This window comes from Dreissena polymorpha, chromosome 14 (genome assembly GCF_020536995.1).
Source record: "Dreissena polymorpha isolate Duluth1 chromosome 14, UMN_Dpol_1.0, whole genome shotgun sequence".
NCBI classification, from domain to species: domain Eukaryota; kingdom Metazoa; phylum Mollusca; class Bivalvia; order Myida; family Dreissenidae; genus Dreissena; species Dreissena polymorpha.
The window spans coordinates 36,313,664-36,336,356 of NC_068368.1; positions in this window are offsets into that span (position 1 = coordinate 36,313,664).

Sequence of the window (22,693 nt, forward strand, 5' to 3'; positions counted from 1 at the left end):
GAGAATGTGATATTTAATTAATTTTTATTGTTAGAAATTAAAAAAAAATGCAAAAGCAAGTGATATTGTTATTGCTAGAAATTGAAAACAAATATGCAACAGCAAAACAAAAAATCAATTTTATTAACCGCAATGACAACTTTAATCCAATGCTAACCTAATAACAACTAAGTTACAATGGTATGCATTTCCATTTTCCATTTTTTGTTCTTCCATCCATTTATCGAAATGTATTTTAAACCACACCATTCTGACCCAAAGGCCAAAACACAATTTACGAATTCGTAATCCTGTCGGAGCGAGTTGTTTTATTCCTATCGAAGTTAACAATTATGCATGACAAACACATAATCCGAAATACGTTTTGCCTTTTGGATTCGTTCAATGCTATCAAAATGGTATAATTTTCTACTAGATTTATTAAACACTACTACCTCCATATTGTTGTCCCTAAAATGCAGAGTTTTGCTTATACTAGTATGTTTCGTCAGAGAAATGACGTCACACGAGATACGTCATAAAGTGCGTAATCAATGAATGAAAATAAAAATACGGAAAGCTGGTTTGGTAATGAGGATATAGAATAAAAAGTTTATTAGACGTTTAAACTGTACAATACGTGATATATTTGGACTCGCACACAGTTTGAAGTCATATTGGACTCGCCTAACGGCTCGTCCAATATGACTTCAAACTGTGTGCTCGTCCAAATATATCTCCGTATTGTACAGTGAAACGTCTAATAACCTATAATTATAAATACTACAACCGTCTGATTTTTGCCGACTTGATGCAGTAGAACGTATCTCGTACATATCTTAAATGTAATATTTCAGTATTCATAGGGGTTACGCAGTAGAGCTATTTTTCTCATGTTGGTCAAACTTAATATCGATATTATAACACCTTATATTTCTTAGAACTTCATATAGCTACATCGGTTACTTGACAATTCATTATCTTGTATAGAGGCATCGTGTTTCTTACAACTTTAATCCCTAAATCGTTTAAATAGAGTTACGGTTCTAACGAAACAATGACACTTAATTGTGTAATAATTGTGTGATTTTCTCACTGTATGTCTGCATAAGAACATTGATTGAAATCAATTAAGTGTTACTTTTTTATTGTGATTGAGTGTGGGGTAAATGTGAGGTTCGGCTAGTCATCAAATCGGGTTTAACACCCAATGCTTTGTCTTTGCCTTTCCCAATCGGTCATCCCCGATCCTTTTTTGTTTAACATTGATGAGCTATTATAAAAAGAAGTGTACAAAAACATAAGTTCTCTCCTGATATAGTTTATGGCGTTTCATTAATGCTCTATTGAACCTAACTGGCGTTATCCCGAAATTTTGTTTAGGCTTGAAACAGGACGAATAAAAATAAATATTTCTTTGCTTATTTTACTTCAATTGCATGCACTAAATTCAAACACTTGCATTTGTTAAATTATTTTTCCATGTACATGTTAAGCTTAATATACTCCATTGAATTAAATTACGTTTTAAATCCTGTTTTTTACAATTATAAGGTTTTAAGTGTTTTATACGTCACTTGAAATTTACGCTAGTGCATTTTCCATTCATCGGGAATTATCGGTTTTGGAATGTTTAAATAGTTTGAAAATGTTTCTAGAATTATTCCAATTATCTATAAAGCAAACCATTTTGATACTTTACAATATAATTAATCGATAAAATGAGATAAAATCAGCAAACATGTTGATAATATCTTTAATTTATTCCATAGCAATTTTTTATGAAAACGGCGATAATGCTACAGTAAAATTTCTTGTTTATGTGCGTTTTAAAACCATCGGGGCGCCCTTACAAAATTCATGCATACAGGTGTTCCAATTGCGGATACTTAAAGCAATAGGTAAAATTATAAACGAATTAAAATCTCAAGTAGAATCAAAGTTCCAAGAGTTATCAGAATTGCTCTTTTATGTGCGTTACAAAAGCATATGAACGTTACCACAGTTGGGGAGCTTTTATCAATACAGAAAACAGGCCTCTCCAATCTCTTATACATTAAAACAAGAAGTAGAACAAACGCTCCTGAATGAATGACAAGTAGAGATGTATAATTCGGGTTCGTTCTTTTGAAAGCGTGTTCTTGAAGATCGACTAGTTAATCTTTTTTTCACAATACTATGATTGTTTTCATGTTGTTGTGTGCATGAAGATTTTATTATATCCGAAGAAAATTACAACCATACAGGTATACAAGCTTTTCATATAGTTATATGAATTTCATATATCAGCATTTCATATACAGAGTATATCATGTACAGTTCCCATATTGGTTATTATATATATAAATGTTATAAATTCAACATAAATTCATGTTCGATTCAAATTGTTTTATATTTCAATTACTTAAAAAAAAACAGTTGTAAATACAAACTGAATTAAGTTTGATTATAAGTATGTTCATAGTTTCTTAATAAAATATTGCATGTAAGAGAAGTAAAATTTACGTGCTGAATTGCATTGTGTAAAGAAAACTGGGCGAAAGTAAATGCAATAACATGCGAATCGAATGCAAATGTGCACATAAGTACTAGCTTCAAGTACGGTGGTAAACGTATGCATAGACAATATGCACCTTAAGTTGATAAAACGTGCTGAGAAACATATTTGGACAAGACATGGATCACGCTTTTACTTTGGCCTGTTATTTCAAACAATTTTATTAATTATGAATGATTCTTGCAACAATGGTACAACTCGTTAAAATTATGATAATTCGATTCACACTTAAGTTTTTAACATCAAGTTTTTGCTAATTTGAAAAAGAGAGAGTTTGGCAAAAATTTTGTTTAGTTTGGCTCGATATAAATTAATAAGAAAGACTATAAACAAAACTATGGTAGTTTGTGTAATTCAAAAAGAATGTTATCTCAGGACGACTATTTCAAATTCGACTATCAAGAAGTTAAGCAATTTGTTATGTATTGGGCGCATTCGATGAACTCTTATGGCAGGTTAGTCTTTTCTAATAGATGTATGCATCTGAAATATGTTTTCTTTGCAAGAAATAATTTTGATGTACGATTTTCAATAATTTTGTGAATAGAATACATTTGAGTCGTTCTCGGGGAAAAACCTTGCTTAATGCATCTGTGTACAGTATCGTTTCAGATCAACCTGTGCAGTCCTCACAGGCTTATCTGGACAACACACTGTTCATCTGAACTTGATTCATGTTGTAAAGAGACTTCCTTTATACGAAAGAGCTAAAACAAATCCACTTAAAAAATAATGTCCATATTTACATCATTTGAAAAGATTTAATCCATTTTAATTAGAACTGTATTGTTTAACATTTTTGTGATCATACCCGTAACATGCCATAGTGCAATTTCCAAATGTCTATACAGCGCAGTTTCTAATTTAATAACACGTCAAACTAATAAAAAAAACTTCAAAAATTGCCTTAAAATTAATGGGGATTTCCCATTAGAGTATGCTGTCTCGTTGTCATGAAGGATATATATGTTGTATATCGAAACATTATTTACCATTGCATGCATCTTTTTTTCTGGTACTAATTATTCCGAACTTGAATTTACCGTACCTTTACTGGATTCCTATATTTCATAAAAGCACATTGTTGTGTAGCAAATTCAGTGTCGTGTACAACAAAACAATGAGCAAAAATATTGGACTTTAGATGTGAGTGATATTTGTAATCGCATAAACTATCGCTGTAATAAGGTCTACGAAAATAGCAACTTTAATTTGTTTTGGTCTGTAAAATGTGTTCGTAAATCATTGTTGAATTTGAAAGCAAAGATAGACATGCACAGACAAGCTGTACAATTTTTGCATTGAACAACCTAATTACGACTTCTATCTGCATTGCACGAAGATCATCTAAATATTTAACTATATGATGCTACGTTACGAAAACTTTTTACTTAAGAATATATTTTCTTGATTTCATTTCATTGTGCATAGTAACGGTTCTGGGGCTCTTGCTTGTAGATCACCATTGGGTAGTTAACTTTTGAATGCTCTTTTAAATAATTTCCTGTATTTCTATTTAAGTGGAATCGTGATGGAATGAGATTAATTTGTTATGTACACTCAATTGTTTATGTTATGCATCTGCAATTAACTTCCAAGTTATTGTTTGATGTCGACTTATGTCTGCATTCAACATTTTTCTTTTTTCTTATTGTTTATGGAGTGCTCTTAGAAACATTCTTCGGATAGTAAATAAGTATACAAACCTTTTAATTTCACAACGAAATGATGCCTATTAATTCAGCCGTTAAGTCGCAATTAACGTCAGTTACAAATTATAACACAAAGGCACAGTTACTAGTTTGACGATAATTTGCTTGCTAGCGTTCAAATAACGCTAGGTTGCAGTGTTCATGTGTTTGTGATGTTCACCGGTTTTATGTTCTTTGTTAGTTCTATATTAAATTAATTCGGAAATGCATTGCGGTGAGCTTTTGCATATACACGGTATGAGTGTTGATAACACCACATATCAAACAATATATATTTTAACGTTCTCATTTGTATTATTATTATTTTTATAATAGAAATGATCAATTAAAATTATCAATGTAAATATGATATCGAGATAAACAATTAAAGGTCAAACCTTAACTTCGTTGTTAAATTTGTCATATAATATCTGTCTTTTTATTAACTCCAATGTCATAAAATCGGAAATATAAATCTATTGTAAATATTTCCTATCATGATATCGGGAGCACTTTTTTTTCAAACTTAAAGTAAAACCATTTTTATTCCGTTTTATATGCATTGCTATGTAACAAATGACAAATAAGCTAGTATTTTTAACTGTTAACTGAGTTCACACACCAAGGTAAAAAAGATTAAATTTTCTCAACCCAGGGTTCAAATAATGAACATCAAAATAACGGACTGGTTTCATAATAACATTATATTTAATGCCTTTTCAAAAAATCACTGAAAAGTTGCTTTATTGACTGAAATAGTAGATTTATTCACGATTTAAACAATTGTTTACATGAAAACTACCTTACATGAACAATTATAAATCAAGCGTGATGTTTTGAGCCCCTTAAAACTAATTTTAAACCACAGTGAAAAGCATTGCCCATCCAAGGCGGTGAACCCGGTTTTATTCGTTTGAAAATGTATGTGTGTGTGGGGGGGGGGGAGGCGGAGTAATTAACCATTAACATCAATTCCCGTTCAAGACCACAACTAAATGCAATTACCACGTAATATCGTGTACTTAGCACAGATACCCATAAACACACACGTAGGAACAGCCAACTTGTTAACTTCATTAAGGTACCATGGCTAAAACACATGGCGCAGATTTTTTATTGCATTTTTAATATTAATACTTGAATAAAAATAAAAAGACTAATTTGACTGGATGTAGCAAACTTTATTTCATGACTCGCGATGTATCTGAGGTATGTGTAAATCATTTTGATATTGGATTGTATACAGATAATATAATATGCACAGCATACCACGAGGACGGCTCGACATTGGCAGGACCTTGTCGTAACACATATATTTGAACGTTATTCAAAAATACGTGTATACTGCTAATACTAATGCTATGAAAATGAGAAATTTAAACCTGACGTCCATTAGGCTCCCGAAAGGATTCGCGAGATGGCCTTTGGCAGAGTGGGGATTATTCGGGATCTTTCCCTGACGATCTGGTACCTTTCAGTGTCGAATCACAACCTGTTGGTACCTTCGATGCTTGACCGGCATCAACATAGTTCCGGCATTCGAATTTGTAAACGTGTGTAAAATTTGGACACAAACATATTTAATTCGAAACAGTTTCGGGTTTCTCGGACAATATTCAACGCATCGTGTTTATCAAGAATGTTTATTGAATCAATGTCTTAGGAAAGCATTCGTTAGGACTTATTCATGCGTAATCAACTCAGAGCGGATTAAACATGATCCGCTATTACCATAAAAGCCAAGGCCATGACGGGAAGTTGTGAAAATCGTTTACATGAAGAACAAAGAAACGTCAGTGCAGTAGACTATTCTCAACAGAAGAACTCCGAACGAGCAATGAAGTCGCCGAACTGTTAAATATCTATAGCGGTATCGACGCCGTCTTGTATTATACCTCTCGTGTGATACGGAATAATACCAGCCATTTGTCTTATAGCTACCTTTGGTACATTGAATATCATAATATTCCTCACGTATTGAACCTCACATTTTTACATCTTAAAAAACCTTACCAGCTTATGTTCGTTTATGTTTTTTAATATTATTTAATTATTAAATATTATTATAATCAAACTTATTTGCGTATTAATTAAAGATACAAAATCATTGTACCACAATAATCGTGCATAAAAAAATAACAAATGGAATTTCGCATAATCTTTAAGCATAGATGCCACTTTGTTGTTAGATTATTTCTGGTTTTGTACCCGATACGTCGCGTGCTTAAGAGAGCGAAGCGATCGTCTGCCATTTAACTTTGCAGTCGTGTATTGGAAATTAGAGAAGGAACTACATTCGTTGCGACCGGATATCAGTAACATCAGCGTATGAAAGGATATGTAAGCGGAATGGCTTTCTAGGTAAGTAATCGTGATACAATAAGTGTGGATAATTAGTGTTTTATTTTGGATAATTTCTGTTTTTAGGTTTTATTATTGTTTACATTCCATGCTTTAAAATTCTCATTTTGCGAGAAAATCTTCATTTTAAAAACATTCGAGGTCTGTGCAGCTTTGATAACGTAATCTTTCTAGGGAGGTGTTTGTATTTTCACCTTGTTTCTCTTGCTATTTGTCATTACACATGGATACAATTGTAAAGGACTTACTTGAATAATAATGTTCGTTTTGCTATTGGTCATTAAGTTACATGTTGTATTTTCCGAGTTAACTGATTATATACATGCTTTGAAATAGATTAAATGAATTTATAACAATTGGTTAATGTATTTACGATATTTTGCTCTTTTTAGCATAATTATGTAACAATAGTTGCAAAATAAATGCCGATTATAAATGATTTTTTTTCTCTATGGAAATACTCAAGTCATTTGTCATTTGAAACGATTGCATTGTGCACTCAATTTAATGGGTCATGTTAAAGTGGTTTAAATGTCTTTCATTTAAAAGGATTTATGGATTATAATTTATCTACAATTTAAATAAACAACTAAATTATCAGAACAGAACAGAAAGTTAATTCGTATAACTTGAACAAGCATAGTTCATCGTTATGATTACAAAACTGACAATATGTAAGCAATAGGCACATGCATAGCAATGCGAAAGTGACAAAAATAGCATAAAAATGTGTTTTAAAAGGCGGATTATGCCATTATTTTACTAAACGTTTGTATTCAATGTCTCAGTTATCTTTTTTAAAGCATTTTTACAATATTTTGAGAGATTCATCAGAAATTTAGTGTTAGTATTTGTAAACAAACGTAATGTATGCATACTAGGTCGGTTACAATAGACTTTGTCGACATACAGTTTTCTAATATTGGTATAAAGAGGACATATAATTACAAAATGATAGTCGTCCTTGATATCATTTGAGCTATACATACTACATTTACGTTCGTTTTTTGGAATATGCATGTGTCTTCCTGATTCAATTATTAACATATGTGACGAAAGTCTTAATTTGGAAAAGTTTGTTTTACTTAACGTTACGGATAATGTTAAGTTTATGAGAACATTCAAATCGATGTTTCATCTCTATGTATAATTATCGGTTGCAGAATGTATATCTATTTATCCAGATATATCTAGATCTTACTTCACCAACACTAACATGTTTATACCTCAAATAATAAATTAAACTTCTGTTATACAATCTCATGATAACCCGGTAATTTTGAAGCTCCTTTTCAAAGAAACTGTGTATCCGTCTCTCGATTGGCCACTCTTTTAGCATGCGGAAATGTCGGTCAAACCATTTTATGTCAACTTTTGTGAATAAAAGTGTGCCAAGTGCCCGCTTTGGAGAACCTTAAAACTCCAAGTGCTTTGCCTGATTGTACCAAGGTGGTGAGCTCAGTTTTATTTCAAGTTTCATGTTTATTTATTTTAAGTTCAGTTTATGCATTACATGGCATATGAGTAAAAATTATAGAAAGCGCATCAATATGTACATAGTACAAGGGGCTAAAAATTATAAAGTATTTTTTTAGTTAAATGTAGAGAATCTTTACAAGTTATACAACACTGAGAAAGAGATGTTCTCCCGTTGTAACAGCCCAGAGGGACACACATCGAATTTACCAGTCGATTTATTTATATTCATGACAATTCACAATTTTATTTTACGTTGTACGATTTTTATAATTTGACTTTTGAAATTGTCTCTTTAATGTTTAAAATGTTACACCTTTTTGTCGATAAAGTTCAATTATTAAACTAACAGAAATTTATAATTATGTTTTGATATTTTCTTCGTTCAAATTTCAACAAAATCCGTTCAAAAATAAGGGAGCTATATTGATTTGATTACGTGTTGCGTTAGAAAAGTACCCAACTGTATGGGAACAATTAATTAGCATTGAGCATAGGGAAAACAGACAATATTTAAATGTTTAGAGAAACAAACACATGGACATGTTATACATAAATACTGTTTAAATACATGTATTTCTATAACGAACATACATAGTTACCTGTAAGTAATGTGGTTATGAAACTCGATGGATAGAGCACTTTAAATTCATATGTGGTCTCGTGAAATATTGTTTAGATATTAACTTTTTTAGATCATTGAAGGCATTACATTCAAGTAAATAAAGGAATTCATCGCCAAAATTAATATTTGAGTAACACAAAACTACAGTCTTTGGTTCAATTTTATTCCATGCCAATTTCTTGTGCGAATTCGTATTATGTATTTTTAAAATGTATCTGAAGTTTGTACTATGTAAGATTTGAAGTCGGGCGCAATTCCTCACGTGTATGTGTTTTTGTGTAGTTGTGTATCTGTACATTATATTTGTTGTCTATCACACTGTTCGGCTATCGTCCCTTGCAATAAATAACTGACCTCATATTATAGTAAACTTTCTCAAAACTGATGCAGCTTGAGTTTTGCTTTGTTCATATGTGGTATTGTCTGCTGTCCCTTCAATAGGATTACTGTCTCATTTTGGTGCCTTTGAAGTTTTACTTTAACCATATTATATACATGGTACTTCTTGCAGATAATCATTTCAAGAACGTTATCACTAACTAGGAAAAATTTAGTAAGCTGACGCAGCTTACGTTTAACTTTGTTCATATATGGCAGTGTCTGCTGTTAGTCCCTTATAGAGAATTACTGTCTAATGTTGATGCCGTTGAAGTAGTATTAAGTTTTACTTTGTTCATATAAGGCAGTGTTTGCTGTTGGTCCCTTCAAGACAATAACTGCCTAATGTTGATGCCGTTGAAGTTTTACTTAGTTTAACTTTGTTCAAATATAGAAGTGTCTGCTGTTAGTCCCTTCAAGAGAATGACTGTCTAATATTGATGCCGTTGAAGTATTACTTAGATTTACATTGTTCATATATGGCATTGTCTGCTGTTAGTCCCTTCAAGAGAATTACTGTCTAATGTTGTTGCAGTTGAAGTATTACTTAGTTTTACATTGTTCATATGTGGCATTGTCTGCTGTTAGTCCACTATTTGGCGGCAACTATTTCCATTGCAGTCATTCGTGTAAATAAAATAGGGTTATGCATCTCTAAAGCTGAAAATAACATTAGCATTGGTAAAGATTGGTACAGTGTCGATGGATTTTCACTGTTTAAACTTTATAGGCATATTTTAAAAGTAGGTGCTTTAAAAGTGTCGATTCATTACAGCAATACTTTTTTCAGACCGTATGTGTCTTCTGCAGAAGAAAGTCATGTTATCTATGAAAGATCATGCTGCGGACTTCAGCGAACATTTGAAACGACTTTTGTCGTTAAAGGTAAGAACTCTTACTTACAATCGGCAAGCTAGAAACCCGCACGACGGCTTAAATACAACGTCTTAAACAAATTGATTTAAGGAATGAAGATATACTTTATACAAATTCAAGTCTGTCTTTAAAAGTTTTGTTTCAGCTCATTTTTGTTGTATTGCAATAAAGTGCATGAAAATTCAATCTAAAATAGTTCATGCAATAAATGCAAATTACATTATTAAATTGAGCTTATCAACATAAATACATTTGTGAATAAAACCACGCACTTTAAAATTGTAATGCAAAACATTAAAATAAATTACTTCCAACAAGTAATTCTTTAACAGACTAAAGTAATTTTGAATACTTTTCGAGAAGTATTTTTCGTTTGCCTGTTATGGTTTAAAGGAGATCTTATGTAAAAAAGAATGTATGCATGATATTTAAACATGCAAAGTAACGATCTACACTAAAGAAATATTTTGTAACAGTGCCTCATAAACGAATAGTTCGAAATCGGTAAAATCATACAATAATGTAACGCTTCTCCTCGATAATTTGGAACATAGGTCGAGTACCATTATACCGTTTAATGTTTCACTTTATTAAATTTATATGAATTTCTGCGTGACGCAGTGGTCGCAGGTGTTTGCTTTCAGCGGACCCGAGTTCGGTCCCCGGGGACGGCAACATTTTTTGTTCAGTCGTTTTCGTGCGATTATAATTAGTAAAGACTATTTAAAACATTTTAGATTTGTTAGTTAACATAATAAATGGCATTTTTATTACGAAAGTCGGTTAACAAGAGCCTGTAATAAACAAATTATCTGATTATTTTCTATTCGTTGCATTAGGATGTCACACATAATAAACGTTCCTGTTGTTGCCATAATTAATAACCTTCATTCCACTATACAATGCTTAAGTATTTTAAGATTGTTTACATGATATTTTGTAGCTATTTCAACTTTTTAATTCATGAACGCCATATTTGCCAGCTGGAAAAGGGCAAGGAATTGAACTTAGATTTATAGGCCCCCAGATTATTAGACGAATAATGCCTGTTTAGTCGTGGCACGTGAATGTCTTATGAGCTATACAATTGTATTTTCGTGTACCGTAGAAGGGCATAAAAGTCTTAGTCAAGCATGTTCTAACTTGTGCTTAATTTCATAATAAAACTAATTCAAAAATCAATAACAACAGCACACAATACACCTGTAAATGCTTATTGCTAATTTATATTATTGCAGGGAAATGAATCAACACAAGAATATGGCTCCCGACTCTGCTCCTATGAAGTCTTAAACGCGAGCAAAACATTGAACATGTCTCTAGACTGTCGGGATAACACTTTGGAGGCGTTCCTTGGGCAATCAGTATCATACGTGCCGTCGACCGCGCATGTTTTCTTTACCTATTTCACGCCGGTCATTTTTATCGTCGGCATCATTGGTAACACTATCTCATTGATCGTGTTTCTCTCCAAAAACATGCGTAAGCTGTCCGCAAGCATGTATCTCGTCGCTCTTGCAATCTCGGATATAATGTCCCTCATGTTTTACGTGTTTCCTGAATGGATAAAACGCAGCGAGCCAATACTCTCCGGTTATAGTTTTCAACCGCATTTCCAGAAAAATGGCATATGTCAGTGTGTGTTGTATCTACAGTATGTTTCCCGCTTTTTATCATCGTGGTTTCTTGTGTTCTTCACAATTGAGCGATTTATCGGCGTCTGCTTCCCTCTACGCAGGAAGGATCTTTGTGACACGAGGTCTGCTTCCCGGCTTATACTTGGCGCCATCGTTGTGGCGTCCATAGGCTGCACGTTCAAGCCGGTCCTCAGTGGTTCATACCCAACTCACAAAGGCTATCTACTCTGCACAAGCGATAAGGACCACCAGTATTTGTCATTCATTCTTGACAGCATATATGGAGTAACGATAGCCTTCATTCCGTTTACAATCATAACCATTCTTAATATGTTCATCATACGTCAACTCGTGATATGTAATAAGCAACGCAGAATGATCCGCGTTGCAACAGAGGAGTCAGTTATTCGTTTGGAGTTCACATACTTTTGGCCATGTCCATATGTTTTGTGGCGCTGAATCTGCCGTACTTCGCCGTTTGGTGCAGACGCTACTGGACAGCGCGTAAGGTCTCCAATACCCAGTCTATGATGCCAGGGACACTGCATTGGCATGATGAACACATAGACTATCTGGATAACGCGTTGCATGTGACAAGGCCCATCTTCTACATCAACTACTGTGTCAATTTCTTTCTTTATTCCGTGACAGGTGCGTTTTTTCGCAAAGAGCTGAAGAATTTGTTCTCAAAACGAAATAGGATGGCGCAGCGGGAGCGAGCGCATTATTCGCACCGGTGTTCGGCGTACAGAAGTAATTTACATGCCTCCCGGCAAACGAGTCTCCTGAGATAAATTGATAGAATGAATTGGAAGCAAATTGCATCATAAAAACTGTATAATGTGTGCAAATGTATAGACTTATAATTATGTCTGATGCATCTTTCTTGCATTTTTTTCTGTGTTGGTCTGCGTAAAAAGCTAAGATAATAGTTTGTGAGAGGAACAGCAAATGGCGCGTGTATCGATATTAAATGTATATTGCACTAAAGAGACGACGGGCTTATTTTAATGCTTATATTGAAGAAAACAGCTGAAAGAGCTGACAAATATCCATATATTGTTATGTACAGGCATAATTTGACATTCAGCAGACATAATGAAATGCAGTGCGATTTTCTGCTTACGAGACCTGATCAACTGCCTCGATAGCGTTTTGTTCTCGGTGGAAATATACATTAGAATATAGTTGAGACATATTCACAAATTTTACAAAGAGAACTTTTGAATGTGGATAAATATAAAATTATGGTTTAAAATCATAAATCTATATTGCTTGTTCCATAGTTTTCGGGTTACAGTATACTCATTTATTTAGATATTCAATGCTAAACTTTATACTGCTATACTGACAAAAACATTTTGAATGACTGGAAGGAAACTTATCAGTTAAAGACTCTGCTTATGTCAATCTTTTCTTAACCTGTGCAGTTGGAAATCCTTAATGTTCATTTAGAAATGACGCTTATGTTTTAAGGCCGGAGACTGCAGAAGAAAACTTATGCGAAGGTGCGTAAAACTCAACAAAAAATGTGAAATTTGGTAAGCCTTAAGTTATTTTTAACAAATGGCATGACATTATATAAATATATATATATATATATATATATATATATATATATATATATATATATATATATATATATATATATATATATATATATATATATATATAAAGAAAATATATGATTAGTGGGATCCCACGTCCGGAATGTTGCTTTATTGTTGACCAAAGTTGAAGATTGTTTATAACATTATAATTGGATTTAAATATTTATGACCTTAGTCGTGTTATTTTAATTTATATCGCAAGTAATTCTTCTTTCACTGTCGATAACAACAGTTTAACTCACAGTTGTGACAGGACAAAATTGTGAGTCTTTTCGAATAAATCTATATAGAACATTATACGGAGATATATCATAATTATATACTAATATTATTGCTTGCACAATTTTTACCATCGTACAATATGTCGCAATATTACATTTTTAGGTATCAATATTTTTCAACATGGAGCAATCGCTCTTTCCAATCTATCGGATCGTTGTTAAAATCTTGCATTTCTATAAAAATTGGATTTTGTAAAATTATAAAATAAATATATTAACATATATAACTGCAGTACACTTCAAATGATTCCTTAATAAAGCCGCTAATATAGAAGTCAAACGAGTGAAATAATTATGTTTAAACGCGCGCTGTAATTAAGATTATATTATGACACATATTCCGTGAAACACGTGTAGTTTGTTGTGGTTCGTAAATGAGATAATAAAATAAAGTATTTTGCTAATATATTTCAATTATTTAAATGCAACAAATGTATGTTACAGTGTAATTGCGTATTTATTCTCACGAATCGTGGCACAAACATATGGTGTTGATTACAAATACTTTATTAAGTCATTACACACAATTAGGAACATATTCTAATCGCTAGATTTAATTACATGCAATGAAATGTCTGGGTATCTGATATGAATGTTGCTGGACATTCTGCAGTTAAGAAGTTAATAATTTATTTTGGAGAAACAATACACGAATAGTAATAAGTAGTTTAAGTGTTTTAAATTACTTTGACAGAAAGATCATTTAAGATCTAATGAGACACATATATTGTACTACCAAATACTTAAATAAGAATGGCATGTATTAATACTAATTACTTTTACTAAAATACACAATAAAGTATAACAGAGTCATGCTAACACGTATGTAGACTAATTCTATATAACGAACTGCTGTAACTATATATGAGAGGTAAACACAAATTTAAATGTAGACGGATCCTTGCTATTGTTTCATCTCTCAAAGTCACGTTTTCTTGGCAAACATTTCAGGTCAGATGTCTGTCTTTAGACAAATCAACATTACAAGAAATATATAGAATATAAAATTTAGGATTATTTGACTAAAATTGCGATTCGAAGTAAAGAAGACACCGCCTTTTGAGATGAATACATATTTTCCAAGCGGATGGAATTAAATTGGTTAAACCTCTCAATGCATCGACCGTTACCATGCGATAAAACTCAGTTTTTGGCATTTACTATTTTTGTTTAAGGTTTGAATGTTTCTACAAAACCTACAAGAATAATATGCCGTGCCTCTAAACATTGACTGATATAAAAGCGTACTTACCTAATATCCATGTTTACACCAGGTACAATATCACCGTAGGTTTTCTGAAATATATGCGAACATGGGTCTTACATGCCATATGCGGCCAACGTAGCACCCTACCAGCCTGATCATCCGCGCAGCCTGTTCAGATGCTACAATATCCGCTAATGACACCTCGAAACCTTATATAACTTTATAAAGGACAGCGTGATTGTCCAGGCTGGTCTGGCGCTAGGCTGGCCACATGTGGCGTTAATATCCTTTTTCGCATGACGCGTTTCATATTCTTTTTAAGTATGAGCTTGGAATGGTCTCGTTCAATTTAGGTAATAAGAATTAAACGCTAATTATAAATCACCAATATTTGATGAGCATGTTTGGAAAAAATAAAAACATTTCTATTATGCCGGAATTGTTCTCAATTGTTGTTCATGAGATAACATCTGCAGAATTACACTACATATAGGTTAATTTGATACGGTTAACAGACCAAACATGTATTTCAATTTAAAAATACCACAGAACTTAAAAGAAATTGTATCGTCTTTTCGTTCCAAGATATATTGCGACATAAATATTCCGCTAACAGTTTTATTAATCGAATTCAGCAATAAAACCACACTTTGAGACTTGCCAAATTCTGTTCGGTTATCTTGAAGCACTTCATCAGGGTTATATGCAGTAAATTGGTCATTAAGACAACTTTATACCGGGTCATAGAATTTAGTTTAAATGCTGTTGGCAGAAAAATCTCTGCCTTGATCTGTTCAAAAGAAAACATTTTGGCAACATTCAATCTTGATAGCATTTTGATCCACGATTCAAAGAAAAAAATGCTTATAAAAAAGGTAGTTATTTACAAATGATTCGCATAAAAACTATTGAAACAACGCATTTTCTGTAGCATAAAATGCATGATGAGTAGCCCCTGCAGAAACCGCATCAACACTTATACTCATACGGGCATTCGAGAGCAAGTGACCATATGCAAATACATTATACAAATGCATATAAATTAGATCACCACGAAACAAACACAACTTCTACTGTGATTAAAACTGGCGTCACAAAACAAAAAAACATTGAATTTCCTAATCCATATAGCATGTCAAAAACATAATCACAGGAACCCAAATATTTTATTCATCTGACATGCATTAGAATATCTATTCTTTTGGGTTAAAATTCTTTTAACATATGTACATATACGTTTTAACAAAGACATCATGTTTGCAAGCCAAACATATCATATTCGTTTTTATTGTATATTCCATATATAAAGTCCAATATGGTGGATACACTTTTTCTTGCGTATAAATACCATGTTTATATGTATGGCATTATATATACAATGAAGGAAATTATAATTTGCCTTTCTGTGGAAAGGTAATATAAATCTTATAACCATGAAAATTGTTTTCGTTACTTTTCAAGAAACCCAGCCTTGATATATGATGTACTCTCGTTTCTTTACATCTTTACATCTAGCAATGACATATCTTTCACCGGAAACTGGGGCGCTAATTTGTTTAACTTCAACTTCCAATTAAGGAATTCAAATACATTTTTCGTCGACGATAAATCAGCCTATCTATTTAATTTGTTGCCTCATCAAACCTCACGCGGCATCTTTGATTATTTTACATAGTCACAATTTATGTTCTCACGTTTGTTATTGCATAGCGCTATATCTTGGTCGCATGTGTTATCATTTTGTGAAAAGGTATCTTAATTATGCCGTTTACTAAAGTGAATTTTCGAATATTCACCTTTTGAGGTCAATGTCCTACTTATGTTTATTTGGTGATTTCGAATTTATTCAACATATCATATTTATCCAAAAAAGAAAAGAGTTTCTAGTGGAGAAGTTGTATCACCTTTTGAGAACCGCGTCCTGAGAAGATGAGTCGCATGTCTTATGCGGCAACAGTAACTCCATTTCTGATCGCGCAGTTTTGTTATGGGACCACGAAACCTTGCGTGACTAAGCAGCACAAAATATGTAGTTTCTAAATCAAGTTGGATCAAAGCTATTTCCCAATGATAGTGTCTTGAAAAAAAATAGCTACATGTATTTATAGAGCCCAGTGTCAATAAAACTCGTAATTATTTTATGAGCTGCCCTTTTGATCTCTGACATTTAGTGTCATCTTGATTTTATCCAAATAGAAGCAGGACCTACGCGTTACGAGCCTTCTCCACAAAGTGAACATTTATGGAAAATTATTTTTAAAACAAGGAAATTTGTTAAATTGATATTCCGCGCCACATAGATTTTGTTTATGGATTGTTCTCATCCCTTGATATACGGTATTCTCCTAAAAATAGTTAAATGTAGGGTCTTTGTTTTTACGAATTGCAATTCTACTCAATTATATCCATCCATGAAGGTTCATGTTGAAAACTTCTAGAGTATCTTAAATATAGTCATGACATATTACATCATGCACACCAAAAAGGGCAATAACTCTTACGTAAGTGTTATGGTTCTTGATCATGGCACTTCTCCCTATTGATATCAATACACCCATGACGTTTAATTTCGAAGTATTATATGGTATCTGAGATACAGTCCTAGCAAATACTTCATACAAAATAAATGATTGGGAAATGAAACTTCATATTTAAGAAAGTGTAGGGCTATGGTTCTTGTGCATGGCACTTCGTCCCATTGATTTCTACACACCCATGAATTTTCATATTGGAATCTTGTATCTTATCTAAGATAAAGTCCCGAAATGTTACATCATACAAAAAGAACAAAGAGCAATACCACTTATTTAAGAAAGTGAAGTGGTGTGGTTCTTAAGTATGACACTTCTCCTCAATGATATCGATATGACCGTAAAGTTGTAGGTTTTAAAATGTATGGTGTCTGATATATATCTCTGCAAAGTACGAAACCAATGGGCATTTACTTTTATTTAAGAAATCTAGGGTTTTGGTTCCTGTGTATGAAACTTCTTCCAATTGATTTCTTTACACACACATAGTTTCATGTTTGAATCTTGAATTGTCTCCGAGATAAAGCCCTGAAAAGTAACATCATACAAAATGAACAAATGACAATACCTCTTATTTAAGAAAGTGAGGGGTTGTGGTTCTTAAGCATGGAATTCTCCTCAATGATATCACTACACCCATGAAGTTTCATGTTAAAGTCTTGTATGGTATGTGAGATATAGCCCTGAAAAGGTACATCACGCAAAACAAGGGGCATTAACTTTTATTTAAGAAATCTAGGATACGGTTCTTGTACACGGAACTTCTTTCCATTGATTTCCCATGACGTTTCATGTACAAATATTGTGTCGTATCTAAGATATATCCCTGAAATGTTATAGCATACACAATCAACAAAGGGCAATTGCTCTGAGAAAGTGAAGGGTTGGGGTTCTTAAGCATGGCGTTGTTCCCTACACGCTATCAATGCAACCATGTCGTTGCAATTTGAAGTCTATTATGATGTCTAATATATGAAAACATGATTCACAGTCACAGACCAGACAAACTTGTTTACGCTCTAATAAGAAATTGTATCTTTACGTATGGCTCTGCTCTTTATACTGAAAGAATGGTTTTAAAGACGACGCGCCATATGTACATGGTTAACATATGTGGTAGGTTAATTTGAATATATCTTAATAAACTGAAACTGAAACTGATTTATTTGATTAAACGCCTATTTTTATGCGTGCATATTCAATGGCGTTGTACATGTAAATATAACATAAAATTCATAAAAGTTAAGAGGTAAAAAGCTGAAACCATATAAATATAGGCAGTTACTAAAATTTGATAAACACTTTAAAATAACCAAACTAAATAAATTAATAAAAACACTACTTAAATTAAGTAAAAAAATAAATAAGTGGATAAAAAAATAATGAATTAATGAGTGAGCGCATTGATTGTGTGTTTAAAACACACATTAAATGAGCAAATTAAAAAGTTTATACAATTTAAACCAGTGTGTCAAACTTCCTAAAATAAAATGTCTTCAGGTTTCTGTTGAACAAATCCAATGTCTCTGACTGCCTGATCTTAATAAATCAGGAAGGTGCTGTCTATCTTATTCTTAAACGCTCAGATTTGATAATTAACCTCTAGACGTGATCTTGATCTTGGAGCTTATGACATAGTGTTGAACGAGACACGCTGTATTCATATGGCTAACTAATTTGTAAAGTTGATTGCATTAGTGAAATTTCACTTTTTACCACGTCGTGTGACTTTGTGCGATTGGGCAGAGAGTCGGTTGTATAAACAGCACGGCTTCTACTGATTGTCAATCACGGCAAGTTACAATTAAACTGCATGATGCAAAGACACAGTCTGAACAAGCTTCATTTGCTCAAATTTATCTTTTGGCTTCTTAATTTGACGTTGACTGTATAGGTCAGGAGACGAGTCTTAACTTCTGACGAACATGCTCGGACGACACAGGCATGCGCGCACAAACATTCGCCAATTGAGATTGCTATTTCGAGCTTTCCGCAAGTGGGTTCAACAACAAATTGACGCCAGCAATTATATATGCAAATATTCAAACCGACTGCACATATATAATTAAATGAAGGATAACCCGATTAAATAGTGAAACTTACTCCATGGCTTCTTGGTGGCCTTGTTGACGTTAAATGCTCCTTTACATATTGTATAGAGTGTTCGCAAATCAAAGAAATATTAATACCTTTTGCTGGTTTAAAGCATGCAAATCCTACTTTGATTGTCTGGAGAATGGTGATCTTTTTGAAAATTCTAATATCAGCATTAATTTTGCCTCAGTGAAACAACGGATCCGTGACCAGTTCCAACAAACATGGTTAGAATCCATTTCAAATATGCCTAAGTTATCTTACTACTGTAAATTTAAATATGAATATGAGGACTATTTAGACTATGTATCACTCGAAAAATCAAGAATATCACTTACAAGACTTCGTCTGAGCTCTCACAATCTTGAAATCGAAACGGGAAGATACAGAAATGTAGATCGCAATAATAGAGTGTGTAGATTATGTTCATTAAACACTATTGAATCCGAATACCATTTCTTGCTATGTTGACAGCTTTTACTAACATAAAGAAAAAATACCTAGTAAATACTTCCTGGCCGTTTATGAATATGTTAATTAATTTCATGTCATCTAGATCTAAACGAAAAATCAGAAGCGTTGCTAAATATTGTTATTTTGCTTCGATTTTACGTGATGCATTGCTTGCTGTGTGAACTCTGAATAAACATATTTGATGTATATATGTTGATGTTTAAAATAGTCATATAATATGTGGGTTTATTTATTTATGAATGTATGACTGTGTGTATATATATATGATATTTGTCTGTGTGTCTTGGCCATAATCTCTATATTTTTTGTAAATGGCCCAAGGCAATGCTTTTGACGTTTTTGCCAATAAACGAAAGTTATTGAATTATAATTTGATCCACAATTTTTGACGATGCTGCAAAGCATCGTCTAAGTTATCATATCATGAAAAAAAATTCACAATGGCAACCTATGTAAAAGACCGAGCCAGTCCGATTGAGATAGCTCGATTTTTCTAATCGGAATACCTCGCTGATTATAATTGCTAAAGGTTAAGGAAGCTCAGATATAAATAGGACACCATATTCTGGGAAAATATTTAATAAAACGTTAATTTACAATCAGTTATATTCAATCCACTATATATTTATAGATCAATGAAATAACTATGCATTTTCTGTATTGTATTTGACATTTGTCGTGATTCAGTAAATAAATTGCGAATTAAAACGAGTATAATTAACTTTCAACGCGATCATGAGTGTAAAGAAAACGAATTATTTCAAACCTGCCATTTGTAAACGTTGTAGCGACTATGGTATATAAACAGCATAATAGCCGTATCATATCTGTGATACTCGCTCTTCTGCGTGCTTTCTAATTTTGCATATTTAATAGGGATGGCAAACCAAAGCAAATCCGTCACCGGTTAACCTGTTTTGATATTGGAGCGGTTAACCGGTTAACCGACTGTCTTTGTACCACATAAAAACATCCGAAAAACGTTTACGTTTACTAAGACCTATAAAATATGTATTTTATAGGTCTTTGACGTTTATAAACATTTACATGCATATGCAAATTTACTCTGTCTTGTTGATTGTCTTGCAGCTTAATTACTTGTGCGTTGTGAGAAATCCAGGCATATTCGTACAGTGTCGTCTAAGATTAGCCTGTGCAGTCCGTAAAGGCTAGTCAAGGACGAAATTTCAACACACACTGGATTTTCGTTAAGCAGATACTGTTCTTTGATTTTCGTTTATAAATTGTGTCTTTGTTTTTATACCGGAGCTCTGTAGCACCGATGTTCGAATCTAGCCATTAAAGGCTTTTAATGACATACTTCAAATAATGTGAACATCTGCGAACACGTCCCTTTTTAAATTACACAATAGTATGATATAGATCGCAGGGGTATGATGCAATTGTGGTCATAATAATACTGAAATGCAGAGACATGCCACTGATGCTGGTACTGCTGCTGATGTTGGTACTGCTGCTAATGATGATGATATTAGTAATCATGACACTGCTGAAATTGATGATAATAAGGAAAGAGAAAAGGTGAACTATCATGATGATATATAAATGCAACTCATTTTTGTTTATTATAGTTGACTTCAAAGTTGCGATAACACCAAAGCGCAGTGCTATACTTAACTATGGCATTGGCTATATTCGAGTACACAAACGTACTGAGTATTACTTGATCCGCGTCGTGCGAAAATGGGTCTTATTCGACATATGTAACTCCAGACAAACAAACGCCGATGAGACCACGAGATATTTCGTGACTGCGCAGGCTGCTCTGGAGCAACGCTGGCCGCATATAGAATAGGGCCCATTTTCATATGACGCCGTTCAATTAGGATTGTTAGGGGAACGATAACTTTTGAATGCACGTATTGCCTTACATGAAAAGAGAATGAGTCACGTTATGACAACTCACATTACATTAAATTTACGCATTATTTATTATAAAATCACTGGCCCGAACATTTAAGTTTTCCCAGCAGGGTTTCATGTTTTGGAAACGCTTAAACATTCTTAAAAGCGTGGCATTTGAAATTCAGCGTTAGTCCGTTTGCTAACGGCATACTACATTAAACGTGTTTTTAATCAAGGGATAATAAATAATAAATGAAGCGTGGTTATCTTAATGGGATAATATATGATGCTTGTTAAAAAAACAACTTTATTTTATTACTTTCTCTCTCTCAAAATCTTTGTTCATGTAATAATAAATGAAGCGTTTTTACGCTTCGGGAATAATAAAACAAAGCGTGGTAATGTTAATGGGATACTAAGTGAACTTGTTTACTTGCGCGAGTTATTGAAATGGCTCTGCTTGACTGAGTTTTAAATATGTGGGTTATGATTAAGACTCCATCGAGCGCATTGAAGGATGTCATTATTTTGTTGTACGGGGGTTTGGTTAGCTGCGTCAAGTTAATTTTCTTAGCAACGCCGTGTTTAATATGACATCCTTACTACATAAACAAAATTATATAACCAGACATAACAATATAACAAAACGTTTACATAATTACTGATGAACTTCAATAGTTTCTATCAAGAGTTCCAGTGCTCACATAAACATAAACAAACTGTGGGACGAACATATCCGAAAATAACTATTCAAGATTACTATCACCTTTAAGTCAATCACTACATTAATTCTGTTTTAGTCTATTTATGTTTCTCATACAGATGAAAACTATCACTGGTGTGTGCTGACTGAAAAGGAAAAGGTGCTTACGATTTGAGCATTTAATGCGTTCAACAAAAAATGCGTTTTCTGCAAGAGTAACCGAATATTAATTTTGTAATCGGTTAACCTCCTGAAGAAACGGATAACCGGTTAACCGATTAACTGCTGCCATCCCTAATATTTAATAAACTTTTCGAACATTAATTACAGAGCCACATCAGTGCACA